This window comes from Macaca nemestrina, chromosome 5, assembly GCF_043159975.1.
Source record: "Macaca nemestrina isolate mMacNem1 chromosome 5, mMacNem.hap1, whole genome shotgun sequence".
In the NCBI taxonomy this organism is placed as follows: domain Eukaryota; kingdom Metazoa; phylum Chordata; class Mammalia; order Primates; family Cercopithecidae; genus Macaca; species Macaca nemestrina.
In genome coordinates, this window is record NC_092129.1 from 3150469 (window position 1) to 3165916 (window position 15448).

At 50.7% G+C, this 15448-nt stretch overlaps 1 long non-coding RNA gene across 1 annotated transcript; it reads right to left on the reverse strand.

Annotated features, from left to right (window-relative positions):
• Positions 1-1250: 1250 nt before the first annotated feature.
• On the reverse strand, positions 1251-9256 carry LOC139363259 (uncharacterized). Its single transcript, XR_011623227.1, has 3 exons — positions 8955-9256; positions 7340-7424; positions 1251-1576 (listed from the first exon to the last, which is right to left on the reverse strand). It is a non-coding gene; the product is annotated as an uncharacterized lncRNA (long non-coding RNA).
• Between the last annotated feature and the right edge of the window lie 6192 nt (positions 9257-15448).

A 15448-nucleotide genomic window follows, 5' to 3' on the forward strand; every position in this document is an offset into this window, starting at 1 on the left:
CATATCATACCATATACAAAAATCAACTCAAAATAGATTGAAGACTTAAATATTAAGTCCTGAAACTGTAAAACTACTAGCAGAAAACATAAGGAAAAGCTTCTTGATGTAGGTCTTGGCAATTAATTTTTGGATATGACTCCAAAAGCACAGTCAACTAAAGCAAGGATATACAAATGTGACCAAACTGAAAAGCTTCTTCACAGCAAAGGAAACAATCAACAGAGTGAAGAGGTAGTCCATGGAGTGGGAGAGAATATTTGTAAATAATTAACCTAATTAAGGGTTTGTATAAATATTTGTAAATAATTAACCTAATTAACCTAATAAGGGGCTAATGTCTAAAATAGGTAGGGAACTTAAACTATAGGAAGAAAACAAATAATTTAAAAGTGGGCTACGGACCTAAATAGATTATTTCACAAAAGAAGACATACAAATAGCCAACAGGTATTTGAAAATAATGCTCAGCATCATTAATCATCAGGGAAATACATATCAAAACCACACCAAGCTATTGCCCCCACACCTGTTAGGATGGCTATGATGAAAAAGCTATGCGTTGGGGAGGATGTGGAGAAAAGGGAGCTCAGCACAGTACTGGCGGGAATGTAAACTAGTACAGCCATCACAGAAAAGAGTATAGAGGTACCTCAACAAATTTAACACAGAATTACTATATGATCCAGCAATCCCACTTAGGAAGATGTATTCAAAGGAGAATAAATCAGTGTCTTGAAGAAATACCTGCACTCTCATATTTATTGCAGCATTATTCACAATAGCCAAGATACAGAAGCGACCTAAGTGTCCAAAGATAAATGGGTAAAGGAAATGTTGTGTACAAACACAATAGAATATCATCCAGCTTTTAAAAAGAATGAAATCCTGTCATTTGTGACAACGTGGATGGAAGTAGAGGATATAGTGCTAAGGGAAATAAGCCAGTTACAGAAGGACAAACACTGCACGATCTCGTGTATATGTGGAATCTGAAAAAGCCAAACTCACTGAAGAAGAGAATAGAATGGTGACTACAGGGGCTGGCACTGGGGGGACTGGGGAGGAGTTAGTCAATGGAAACAAACTTTCATTTATGCAGGCTGAATAATTCTGGAAATCTTATGTACAGTGTGATTACTATAGTTAATAGCAGTGTATTATATAGTTGAAATTTGCTAACAGAGTAGATCTCAGATACGCTCAACACACACAGAAAAAGATAATTACATGATATGATAGATGTTTTAATTAGCTTGATTGCAGCAATCATTTCACAATTTATACACATATCAAAACATCATGTTGTATGCCTTAAATATATATAATTTCTACTTGTCAATTATACTTCCATAAAACTGGAAAAAAAGAAAAAAAAGTATCTTTTCACTGGTATTTTTCCTGTTTCTCTGAATCCTTAGATAGGTGGCCCTTAACTCCTGGTCTGTATGTGGCCCATGTGGATACTGATGAAAAGCCTCAGCCCCTCAGAGGCATCCTGCAGGCGGCTGTGACTCCGCGCACCTGGGCCGAGCGAGGTATCTTCATTCAGGACAAATGGACTTTAAGGTAGACTCTGCAAGAGACACCGAGCAACTCTGTGTGTGTTTTGGGGGGTGGGGCACATAAGTAAACAGCAGGTGAACCACAACATCAACCCCATGTGCAAGGGGAGTCCCTTGGTGTGACCCGCTCTGTGTCCCCAGCAGATGGGGCAATGTTGTGGACACTCAAAATCTACTTGGAGAATTAATGAAGTAGGAATGAATCACTAGGGGAGGTATAAAATCTCAGCCTCCAAGGGTTGGAGAATTCCCGGATGGAGTGTCTCCAGCAGGAGCACTGCAGTGACTTTGGGAGGCTGAGCTGGGAGGATTGCTTGAGCTCAGGAGTTGGAGACTAGCCTGGGCAACATAGAGAGACTTCATCTCTACTAAAAATCACAACTTCTGTAATCATACTCCCCTCATGACTGATTTCAAGCTAACCACTGGCTCACGACATTCCTGCAAATGTCACTGTCAGCTCTTGGAAGCCGGCATGGCTGCTGTGGCCATCCTGACTGTGCTTCACAACTTGTCACTGATGGAGCTTTCCTTAGAGGAGGGTGCAGGAGATCATCAACAGAGTCGGTGCAAAGGAGCTCACGAGGCCAGTGCTGCAAAGTCAGATTCGGGGCCTTTGTCTCCACGTGTATGCAACGTCAGTGTGCACGTCTGCTCATGTGTCCTCTCACGCAGCCTTTGGGAAAGGGACCCCTAGAATGGCGTACTTTCTGACGAGTTCCAGACAGACACTGGGACTGGGTTACAGTGTAGGCTGATGGGGCCCTGCATCCTCTCTTAAGAGTATAGGGCTGGAAAGTAGGTAAACTAGGGATCTGAGTGCACTGCAGAGAGGAGGGTACTGGACACTCCTCAGGGGCCAGGGTAGAGGGAGACCCCTCCAGCTGACATTGGAGCTGAGGATTAAAGATGCGCAGAAGTTTCCAGGTGGACAAGGGAGGGAGGATATTCCAGGCAGAGAAGCAATATGTGGGCTGATTGTGAATAGATTTGACTATTGTGATAGAGTCGCAAACACATGCTATTATATGCCACTGGCCTCATAATGCAGAAGGCACTCTGCCCCCACTAGGAGCAGCAACCCCGCCTCCCACCCCTCATTCCTTGTTTTGTACAGACAGGGGTGGATGGATGCCCACGAGGCCACACGGAGAGGGGCCAGCCCCCACAGTGCTTCCTGGAACAGGGGCAACCGAGGGCTCAGCAGTCCCTTACAAGCAAGGCGAAGTGGTCCCAAAGCCTGGCAGAGCCGGGGAGGAGGCAGGGGAGGAGTAGAGACTGGGTGCTGGAGCCCTAGTGTAGCACGGGAAGGGGGTGACTCAGGTCTTGGTCCTCAGGCCTATCTCATCGGACCCCTTGATTTGTCAGCCTTCCCCTCTCTCTCCCTTCCCCAGCCCTATAGTCTTAACACTGAGGACGCAGGGCCCTACCAACCTACACAATAACCACATCCCGGTGTCGACGGGGGACATGTTAGAAAGTATGCTGTTCCAAGGGTTCATTTCCCAAAGGCCACATAAGACACACGTGTCCTGCTGTGAATAAGATGATGGCCCTCATCTGATGGTGGAGGGACACGTCCGCCACCCCTGTTCTGCCCCTTTGTCTGTCCCTCTGAGTTGGGAGTTTGCTCTAAGGGAGAGAAAATGCAGCTAAAAATGGGGCAAAATTCACTTCTTTCTGGTATGCCATATGATTTTTACCCAGGCAAATCTTTTTGTTCAATTTCTTCTCTTTCGATCATCAATGCTGCATACACGTTAAGAGGCAAAGGCCCTGAATCTGACTTTGCAGCACTGGCCTGGTGAGCTCCTTTGCACCCACCCCGTTGATGATCTCCTCCACCATCCTCTAAGGAAAGCACAGTCAGTGACAAGATGCCAAAGCTGCCATCCCAGCTTCCAAGAGCTGACAGTTACATTTGCAGGAATTTCGTCAGCCAGTGGTTAGCTTGAAATTAGTCCGGAGGGGAGTATGAGTACAGGAATTTGTGAATGCTACAAACCTCAGGCTTTTTTTTCCCCCAGAAAGCCATTGCTAAAGATTTATGCTCACCCACTGCCAGCACAGCTGAGCGTGACAGGCCTGGAGGAGGGCAGTGGGACGGGGGAGTGGAGGGAGAACGGCCAGGCCAGGCCCTGGGGAGCCTGGGCAGGGAGGGTGCACGCGAGCTCTGTGCAGTGTGGCCACCCTCAGCTCTGCTCTGAGTTACAGGCTCACTCTGGGTGCTGGATCCTTGGGGGTCCATGCAGCCTTCAGCTCTGCTCTGAGTTACAGGCTCACCCTGGGTGCTGGGTCCTTGGATGTCCAGGCAGGAGTCAACCAAGGAGGTGCATTTATTTGTCTTCCAGGCACGATCTGGTGATTGCATGGGTGAAGACCCAGGAGGGGAGAAAGAAAGGCAAGTGGACTCATCTGAGAGAGTCTCCAAGGTGTCATTGGCAAGGCTCGCTGAGGATTTAATTAAGCAGACAAGTGAGAAGGAGAACTGGTGCATGGTACATGGGGTTCTGGCTTAGGTGGCTGAGTGGGTGGGGCTGTCCTTTACTGCGACAAAATGGAGATGAAACAAATCTGGAAGGAGAAGCTGGAATTACGTTTTAGGCAACTGTCAGTTTTTTCTCTTTCGATCATCAATGTTGCATACACGTTAAGAGGCAAAGGCCCCGAATCTGACTGCATCACTGGCCTGGTGAGCTCCTCTGCACCCACCCTGTTGATGATCTCCTCCACCATCCTCTAAGGAAAGCACAGTCAGTGACAAGATGCCAGGTGAGCAATAGCGTATGAGACTGGAGTGCAAGGGCAGGGCTGGACATCAGGCTGAGGAGGGAGCAGCAGAGAGATGAGATCTGCGAGTGCATTCATCCACACAGGCCGGAGAGCCTCGGCCATGACCCTGAGCTCCATCAAACCCTCCTCCTCTAACTAGGGTAGAAGTGGAGCTCACAGGAAGCCAGGAGCAGTGCCTCTTTTGAAAATAAATGTGCCACTTTCCCCTTTGCAACGGGCCTCTGGTGGAGATCTTCATCTCACCCAGAGGAGCCTGGCGTCCCCCACCTTCCCTCCTCCGCGTGAATCTGCTGTCCGTCTCGGCTCCCTTGTCCCCTCTCCCCCTCTCTCTTCCTCTTCGCCCTCTCAGGAGGCGCAAGTGCATTCTTTGGCTTTAGAAAACAAAAAACTTCAGAAGATGTTTACTCCTCCCAAAATATTGGCAATCTCCTTGGAATCAGGCTTGGGCTCCCTGGGGACTTGATCTACTTCAGCCCGCGCTTCGGAGCATGTCCAGAGAGTGGAAATAAGGTCTGGTCCACCAGATGTGAATAGCATTTCTGTTTCAGCCTAGCATAGCAAATGCATTTAGAAAAAAGGCCAGAAAAAAACATTTCACTCTTGGTCAGCCAGGCAGCACGTGCCAGGTGTGTAATTTTACCTTTCATCAACAAATGAGAATTCTTGGCTCCTTTTACACCAATGTTGCCTCTTCTTCAGCCCACCTGGGACGTGCACAGCTTTTGACATGTCTTCAAGTAAGTTTGCTTTGCAAAATTGATGGGCATTTAGGATGAGAAAGACAGGATTCATGACAGCCGATTGTACACCGAGAGCTTGCTGTGTTCACGTCGCTGAGCTGGGTGGCTGGAGCAAGCCACAGGCCTGGCCACAGGCCAGCACAGGCCGGCTGTCTACACTGCGGCAGCCAGTGTGTTTCCACTAGGGTTTCAGAGTGATCTGATGCTCTCCTTTGCTTCTGCACGGGGAAGATTATGCCACAAGGCCCCTGGCTGCCCCGGGGCGCCCCCTGCCTGTGTCCTTTCAACACCCAGCGAAGCTAGCAACAGCCAGAGGTTGTGACGTGAGGCTTTCTTCAGTGAATCCAAGATGATGCCAATAAACAGCTTCCTTCCCAGCGGCCTCCACAGTTCCCCGGAATACCAGAGTGCCCGAGGCCCACGCTCAGCCAGGCCAGGAGCTGAGAAGCTGAGTCTTTGGGCCCCAGTCTTTGGCAACACTCGGCATCTCTTTGTTTCATGGCACCCTTCAAAACTAAATGCTACATTACTCCTGGGCATTGAGTAACACCTCTCTGTGTCTACAGATAGATGGATGGGGTGATGGAGGCATTGGAGAAACCAGCTTAAATAGAAAAACTACATTTTAATATGCTCGAGTCACTTCAGCCCCTAATGTTTACCTCTGTTGGGTTGTTCGCTCCATGAATTCCTCTTACACGTGCAGGAAGGCACCATCCGCCCGTTCTTCTGAATCTCAGGTGCAGCTGTGTCTGTGTTGATCCGCTGCGGACCCACCGAGGGCTGTGTGACTTCCGGGCAGCCACAGAGGTTCTGCGCAAACACTGCAGGTGGCGCTATGTTTGGGTTCACAGGTGAGCCCAGGCGAGCCGCCCGTCTGCAAGATGAGGGCTTGGATGGAGGCATCCCAGGCTCCACCTCGACGGCCTTGCTTTCCTCCAGCTATGAAGGAACCTCATGGTAAAGCATGTGTGGTTCTGGGCCAACTTTTTAAACATTTGAGAAATATCTAATGAAGAGTTTGTGTGCCAACAAAGGGTGGTATTTTTATTATAAAGGTGTACTTGGTCTTCACTGGGAGCTCATAATGGAATTCCAGAGCAGGATGCGTGTGGCATCGCTGCCTGGGGATCTGCCAGAAACGTCCAGGGGGTCCAGGAATGGGTCCAAGGTATGAGCAGGGCATCTGGGGGTGCTCTGTCAGTGCGGGGGCCGTGGCTGGGCAGGCAGGCAGGCATGTGGGCTGTGTGTTCTGAGAGGCCTGCCCAGCGCGTGCGAGCCCCAGCATCTCAATGCTGGGTCTGCAGGCTCCACTCCCCATCCTCTGTCCTCCTGCGTCTGTGGCGAGAGTGCCCACAGGCATGGTGTGCAGGTGCCAAGCTGGAACAGGAAGTCCGTGTGGCATCCCAGCCTCCAGTCGTGGGTCCTCTCTCTCTGAGGCCACTTGGCGGGGCAGCATGAAGCCAGACACACTTCATGCAGGCATGAATGCTTGCATGTGACTGGGTTAGGACCAGGCCCACAGAGACTCAGTTTCCTTTTCTATAAAACAGAGAGCATCGCACCTGTCTTGAAACGGTGACCTGGAGCTGAGATGTGATCCCTGCCCCTGGGCCGGGCGCATGGTCACTGCCCAGTAAAGGTCAATTCCTTTCCATCCCTAGTGACCACACACCATCCCTCTAGGGAGTCTGTGACCATCTCTCTTGGGACACCAGGCTCTGGCCCGCTCCAAGGTAGTGGTCTCCCCGCAGGAAGCCTCATCGCCAACGCTGACAGATCCCAGGGCTGCGGGTGAGACTTAACCCTTTCTGAACACAGACCACACGGTGCCTCACCCCATCTAAAGGGACAGGCAAGACCATCGAGGCAGGAAGTGCAAGCTGTAGCTCCCACCTTGGATCTAAGTTCTCCTTTGGGCTTTTAAAATTCCACACTCTGAAGAGGCAGCACCCTGCCCCAGGATTCCCTGACCTCGAGACCTTTCTTTGGGTGGTCACCTGACACCTCCCAGCCCTCCACCCTTGACCCCCCTTCCCCCCAACAGAGAGAAGCGAGCCTGGCTTCCACCACACCGTTCCCCTTGGCTCAGGAGGGGAATGTTCTGGAAAAGGCTGATCCCCTCTCCAGCTGCAGATGTTGTGCTGCTGTGACTTGTCCTAGCATCGCGGGAAGCATTGGGCACTGCTTCCCGTTTCTGATATTCAGAGCACAGTGGTGTGGACCAGATGCAAATTTTACCTCTTAATGGAAAGACCACAGCTGCTCCAACGGTTGTGGGGTGACCCCAGTCTCCATGCTGCCGTGTGTCTCCGTTAAGTACTTGCTGTAGGCAGAGCAGTCAGGTCACGGTGGGAAAGGCATGGAAGAAATTAAAGAGGAGACTGAGAATGATTAAAGTTCCAACTTCTTGTGAATGCACAAAATGTTCACATGACAATATGTCAGCAACTGTGAGTGATATAGTAAAGAAACAAAAGGAAACATATCACTTAGGGTGTGTAGAGGGATGAATAGATTTGGGCGAGGTTGATTAATCAGGGGAGGCTTTTGAAGGAGCTGAATTTTGAGCCTGGTCTTTAAGGAACAGACGCGAATTGGCAACGCCGGGACTACAATGCGGACATGCCAAGATAAACATAGCCCTACACAGTGGGTCCATAATATTTCTATTCTCTCTTTGTGTGTGTGATTTCCCACATACAAAATAGAATCTGTGCTTTAGTTAAGTTTACTCACAGACTCTCATTATAATCCTATATTCAGTGACTCATAACTTTCTGAAAACTTTTTTGGCTGAAACTATTTAGTCTTGTGTTTTGTTTTGGTGTTTTTTGTCCCAGAAAGGTGATTTTGTGTGACTGTTTAAGACTGAACAAAATTGTGTGTTTTATTTTTGAGTCATGGGAGAGGGTATTTAAAAAACAGTCTCCGCTCTTCAACATAATTTTTAAGTGGTACGGCCAAATTATTTAGATTTCATATGCTTCTGAAGAATGTCTGGGTTATTCCTAAGGCTGGCCTGGTTTATTTGTGGACATGATCTTTTTCTATCACACCAAAGGGCTACAGATTCATCATTTTCCCCCAAACACTGATGATGCATCTTCAAGACCGTAAATCCAGTTGATTTTACAAGGGTGAAAATGCCTCACAGGTTGTATTCAGCGCCGGTAAAAATGAGCGGGGGACATTTTAAAGGACCTGGTTTAGAGAGCCAAGTAAGGCAGACTTTCCCCAGAAGCGGCTTCGGTGACCCTTGAGGCACACAGACCGGAGCTGGGGCATTTCCCACCCCAGGAAGTCAGTTCTCAGAAAACTTCTGCAGGGTAGTCAAGAATTCATCCATCTCTTTCCTTCCCCCAACCTGCACATAAAGACGCCTGGAAGGAGCCCGCTGTAGATGAGGGAGGAAGAGCCCACCTTAAGAAGGGAGGGAGTTTTGCACCCTGGGCTCCCTGACGTCTGTCGGACAGACCCGAGGTGTTTCTGAAAGAGGAGGGGTGTGTGGAACCCCGCGGACGGCAGCGGAGACAGACGGAGCAATTTCACTTGCCCTGCACAGCCCATCCCTGCCAGACCGGGGCCACTACCCAGGCCTGGGATTTCTCAGTCTAGGACCATGATTAGCAACGTTTTTAAAAAGAAAAAGCTGCCGTAGCAGCTCCTCTCTACAAACCTCTTGTGCTAAGAAGAGGAAAATATTCACAATGATGTAAACAGACTTAACACTCCTGACCTGGACGCTTACAAATGGTTAAGGTGGGAAATGCCTATTCTTTTATATGATGTGATTTTTACCACAATTAAAGACGTTACAAAGGAAAATTCCCAGGCTGAAAACCTGGCAGCTTGCCTCTCTTTATCTGCCTGAGGAGAACGGCCTCCCTCCGCCTGGACAGGCAGAGCGCAGTTCTCCTCCAGACCTGGCTCAGGCCTCCGCAGCCGGAAGGGCGTCTCTCTGGAGAGCGGGTCCATCTCAAGCAGTTCCTCTCCCCACCGCACCCATCTGCGCGCATGGCCGAGCTGCTACGCCATGTTCTTCCTATTGCTTCTCGCATGTCCAGTCTATTTTCCTGGCTACAGTGATCATCTCCCTCAGTCACAGACCTGGCAGCATCTACTCCGGGGCTTCTCCCGCAAAGCCTCCCAACCCCACGCCTGCGTACTCGCTCCCGAAGAGCCCGCCACGCTCACGTGCACGCTCCCGCAGGGCCCGCCACCCCCGCGTACGCGTTCCCGCAGAGCCCGCCACACTCACGTACGCGCTCCCGCAGGGCCCGCCACGCCCGCGTACGCGCTCCCGCAGGGCCCACCACCCCCGTGTACACGCTCCCTCAGGGCCTGCCACACTCATGTACACGCTACCGCAGAGCCTGCCACCCCCACGTCTACGTCCACGCTCCCGCAGGGCCCGCCACACTCGCGTACACGCTCAAGCAGGGCCTGCCACACTCATGTACACGCTCCCCCAGAGCCTCCCACCCCCAGGTCCACGTACACGCTCCCGCAGGGCCCCAGCACGCCCACATACACATTATCCCCCCACGCCCACGTACACGCTCCCGCAGAGCCCCCCCCCACTCGACGTACATACTCCCGCAGGGCCCTCCGCGCCCGCGCACACACTCCGGTAGAAACCATCACGTTAGCATACACTCTCTGGCAGAGCCCGCCGCCCTCACGTAAACCCCAAGAAACTGGAGGGCCAAGGTTGTGGATTAAACCTAACTCTACATTTCCTCTCTGAAAACGGCCTCTTCAAGTCAAGGGAATGTTTTAAGGTATGTGCCTACCAGGATGGGGGTGACAGAAGAGAAAATGACACCCACAAACTTTTTGGAAAGCAGACGGGGTTTCTGAGCCTGCGGCGGGGGAAGCTGAGCCCCGATGTGACTTGAGGTAGAAAATTCTTCCAGGCTCAAGACCTGGAGGCCCAGCCGCCTCCGGCATGTGTGAAGAGCTGGCTATGCCCGGGAGTGCTGGTGAGCTCTGCCTGGATGCCCCCCTCGCCTAGGCCTCAGCGGCTTCTGGAGGGGAGGCGATGGGAATGGTCAGAGCGAGGTTGGGCAGGGAGGTCCTGTGAGACCGGGAGGGATGTGAGCCAAAGCCCGGCCTCTTCCCCGGCTCGGCTTCCAGAGCCTGGCGGTGAATTATTCACTTTCCAGGCAGAGGATTCGGAGCTCTACCCTGGCACAGAGCTCAGGCAGGACGGACGACCCGGCCCAGGTCAAAGCAGGGACATTTCTCTTCACCCGCCTGGCTAAATATCAGAACCACACTGTCGCTATGAGCACATTTTTATAAATATTTGAGTTAAATCGTTATTAAATTGCATATGATTCATTCCATAATTATGGTTCAGTACTTCTCAGTGAATCATTCAGTGATTAATAGTTTCTGGATTTAAAAGAAAACTTTCAGGTACAATCAGGAGAGATGCTTAAAATAGAGACCCAGAAAACGCTAGGAAATCAAGACCCTCGTGGCAGGGAGGACAGACAGGTCCCCTGGCCTGCCCTGTAGGCGTGCCCAGAACAAACCCTTTTCTTGTGGGCATGTGTCACAGGTCATGTGCACGGACGCCATGGTGCCCCTCGCTTTCCCAATTTACCTGCACAGACGCCACGGTGCCACTCACTGTGCCTGGTCACCTGCACGGATGGCACAGTGCCCCTCGCTGTCCCAGGTCATCTGCACAGATGCCACAGTGCCCTTTGCTGTCCTGGGTCACCTGTATAGATGCTGCAGTGCCCCCTCGCTGTCCCAGGTCACCATGGCACCAGTAAGGGGCCATGGTGCCCCTTACTGTCCTAATTCACCTGTATGGATGCCGTGGTCCTCAGCTGGGTGCCAAGAATGTCCCTCCACTACAGCTTCTCCAGTTTCTTCTCTACACAAAGATTATGATCTCACACTTCACATGTGAGAATAGAGGAATGTAGTTTTCTGCAGAAATTGGGAAAAACAGTAACTATATTTTACAACAATAACTGGAAAGGACGGTCTGGTGGATAACGTGTTTCACACCAGCTTCAAGGTTGGATCTACAGAGATGGCATTTTGGGGGAGCAAGCCGGGCCCTGCTCACAGCCCTGAGCTATCTAGGGCTACAATCACTTTCCACAAGCAGGCATGAGTTCTCCAGCCTGAAGCAGGCCGCTGCCTGGTGACCTGGAGCGACGCAGTGGTGCTCCTTGTCCACATTTCGCCCCAAGACCGGCCGCTGCTCCCCATCTCTGACCTTGTCCTCTGTCCACAGTCATGTTGCCTGCCTTTCCCTGGAGCCGACTGCCTTGGCCACCCATGGCTTTGTGATGTGCATGTTCTGTGAGGAGGATGTCACCTTCCTGCCCTTGTCTTGACCCCCTCGTCTGTGAAAGGAGACCTGTCACAGGCCGGCGGAAGCTGGTGAACGCTCGTCCAGTCCCGAAGCAGGGCCACGTGCTCAGACCCGTCATAAGAGAATCTGTTGCCGTGGCTGTTTACGGCAGCTCGCTGTGTGTGCCTGCAGCTGCTTTGAGCATTTTCCTTACATCAAAACCTACTTCATCGAAAAATAAAATAATAATCACTGTGAGGTCGATAACATCGTTACTGCTTTGGGGGTGAGAAAATGCATGCCCAGCTCACATGGAGAGGCCGGACTCAGCCATCTGACTCCAGCAGCCACAGGCCTAACTGCCTCCCAGCAGCAGGCAGGGAACCTACTGGTGGAACTTACTGGCTCTGGCCACTCCAGGAAAGGAGGTGGGGGTGGGGTGGTGGGGAGCTCGCCCAGGGCCTTGGGTTCAGCACAATGGAAGGTCTTCTAGAACCAGGTCCCCTCCTGTCCACAGTGCAGAGCTGCCAGGCCGGGTATGCAGGGTGGTGAGGGGCCCATGAAGGAACGTCTAGAGAGAGACCCAGCCATGAAGGGCCGGCGGCCAAGAGCTCCCCACTGCGCCCGCCCTGGCAGGCCGTGCACCGCAGGCCTGAGAACAGCCTTCCTTTCACGCAGAGTCCAAGGCCCGCCAGGCTCCATGCACGTCTGGTGTTTGGATCCCATGCCTAAGGAAACGTGTGGGTGACCATCTGGCTGCGCGGATGCCTGCAGGGCCAGGGACGGGCCACCCCTCCTTCCCAAGGGCAAACAGCCTCGCGACGACGACGGGACAAGCTCTGCTAAGTAGTCAGCCACAAATTTGTTTTCTTTGAAGGAAATAAGGAACAATTTTTCTATTGTATAAAACCAAAAATGTAGCACTTAATTCCAGTGTGATTCACTCTGTGAGCAAACTTAGTTCCCACGCTGACCTCAGTCTCAGGGAGTACAGTGAGGACTCCCTCCACCTCCCGAAGAACCTCAGAGAAGCTGTGGACCTTCCCTCCACTCCTGGGCCATTCGCCCATGGAGGCCTAGGTTCCCATAACTGATCCCCCACCTGAGCCCTGGGGAAGCCTGGGGCACCCCAAGACTCTCTGCCTCCTGCTGGGAGCCCCCCAGCTTCACCTCTGAGTCTGACACCAGCTCTGCGCGGCTGCCATTGGCTCTCCCTCATCCTGCAGCTGTACTGGTACCTTCTTGATCTCTCTGACAGCCACAGAGGTGAGGCGTTTGTGCACAGCGAATCCTTCAGGGAAGTAGTGTGGGTCACAGGGAAGGGAAGTAGTGTGGGTCACAGGGAAGGGAAGTAGTGTGGGTCACAGGGAACATCGCAGAAAACATCACGTAGCAGATACCCCTGTTTTTTAGCAAATCTAATGTTTTAAACTTATTAAAGTAATCACGAACATGGGCGCAGAAAAATCTCAGCCAGTGAAAAGGGTCATGCAACAGAAAGCGAAGGTTTTCCGTCTTTCAAGTTCCTCCCACGGCCCCAGTGTCTGGTTCCAGCGCCTTTGGTTTCTGGCTTTCAGCTCTTCTTCTGAGCACTTCCGTAATTCAGAATAGTGCATAGATACCACTGATATGCAGGCCCACTGATTCTAATTGTTTTCATAGATAATACATCAACACAGTTTAAAAACCAAAGATTATTCAGAGCTACGCAGTGACTCCCTTCTCCCCTGTGCACCTGTCTGCCCCTTTCCCACCCCCAGAGGCAGTCGTGTCTCATGGTCCTCCATGTGTCCTTTGGGAGTTTATGCGCACGAAAGAAAATAGAAATAGACCTTCCTATTTTCAGCCTTTTTTTTTTTTTTTTTTTTTTTTGAGACAGAGTCTCGCTCTTGTTACCCAGGCTGGAGTGCAATGGCACAGTCTCGGCTCACCACAACCTCCGCCTCCCAGGTTCAAGCGATTCTCCTGCCTCAGCCTCCCAAGTAGCTGAAATTATAGGCGCATGCCTCCAAGCCCAGCTAATTTTGTATTTTTAGTAGAGATGGGGTTTCTCCATGTTGGACAGGCTGGCCTCAAACTCTCGACCACAGGTGATCCACCGGCCTCGGCCTCCCAAAGTGTGGGATTGCAGGCATGAGCCACTGCGCCCGGCCCTTTCAGCTTTTTTTTTTTTTTTTTTTTTAACACTAAAGATAGCACAATGTAGACACTGTTTAGGACCTTGCTTTTTCACTTAGCAGCTGATTTTAGAAAACTTTCCATCTGGGCACCTGGAAACGCTGCTCCTTCTTTTGTAAACTCCGTAGCATTCCATGGCCCTGTGGGCTATAGGTTTTCCCACCAGCCCCTCGTCATTGGAATCTGAGCTGCTCCAGGTGCCGTTTGCACATCAATGCATGTGTTTGCAAGGACATAGGATAGGGCAAGGGCATTGCAGGGCAGGGGTTCACAGGCGAAGGGTGCACCTGTGCACCTGTGCACGTGTTCCTTCGACACACAGTGCTAAATTGCCCTCTACAGGGGATGAATCCTTCTGCCTTTGGATATATGACTTTTATGCAGTTATCCACTGACACGTGGAAGTTCTGGAATTTAACATTTACGTTGCCTGTCACTGCCCCCGTCTTAGCACTTCTCAAATCTGATCATGGCTCTGTTCGAGGCCTCACCTGTAGACTATGCCTATTGCTTCCCCGCATTATACCAAAAGGAAATGTGCCAACCTGCATTCCCGGCTCTCCTCCCTTCCTTCCCACCTCACAGCTCTGTCAGAGCCTTCCTTCTAGATGATTAAAGCATGTAGCTGTCACTTTCCTTCCTATGCAATGACTGAAATGTTCCTTATGCTGATTTTAAACACTAAAAATGTCATTTATATTTTATCCTTTTATAAAATTATTTCCCTGCATAATTAAGTAGCTTGAGACTGTGTTCAAACTAGACTGCTTAAAGGGAAGCATTTCTGCTGTTAAGTGGATATTCTTTCCTTATACTTTTTCTGATGCTCAAAACCATGTCGAATTTTACTTTGCTTTATGTGCTGTTTTATTCACTCAACAGATATTAATTGAGTCAGGAATGGCTGTGTCATGGTCAACAAGCAGACAGAACACCCCATCCCTGGAGCTTATGTTCTAGGGACACAGAGCACGTGGAACCGTTGGGTGGGGGGGAAAGCCAGAGGCAAGGCCATTGTCACCCAAACAAGGAAGAGGAGAAGGCTTCACTTGGAAGGTGACAGCTGTGCGGAGACTTCAGGAAGACAGAGAAGGAACAAGCCATTTGGATATCGGGGGAAAGTGCCTTCAGGCTCAGGAGCAGCATGGGCAACAGCTCTGAGGCTGCCTGCTGTGTGGTCAGGGTGGTCAGGCAACTCCTGAGGCTGAAATGGGCCCCAAGGGGGTGGTGATAGGAGAAGTGAGATCAAGTGATCAGGGTGCAGTGCCTCGAAGGCCATGCTGAGAAATTTGGATTTCAGTCGAATGTTACTGGAAATCACTGAACTGTTTAACAAGGCGGTCTTATTGTCTGACTTGTGTTTTTAAATCAGAGCACTCCCTCTGCTATGAAGATAATAAATTGGGAGGGGGATGTGGAACATGAGCAAGGGTGGAAGAAGGAGGATGGTAGAGCATTCCAGACAAGAAGTGATGGTGGCCTGGGCCAGTGTGTGGCAACAGTGGTGGAAGATCTGGGTTCAGTTCTCCTGGGCCCCCAGCTTGCCCACTGCAGATCTTGGAACTTCTCAGCCTTCAGAATTTTATGAGCCAATTCCATATATATATGAAAGAGAATTTTAAGACTGAGTTTTCTGAATTGGTTCTGGTATTTCTAGAATTGGCTCTCTAATCTTATTAGAGTTAGAGATGCTAATGATTCTATTCTATTTTCCAGTGGTAAAGAGAGCACTGGCGGTCCATGGCATGATTTGGAAATAAAGACATGCAAAATATCTCCACTGGATCCTCCTAGTCAAGCGCTGATAAGAAGCAACGATCTGGATAACAGTGAATATGATACTTTCAAGC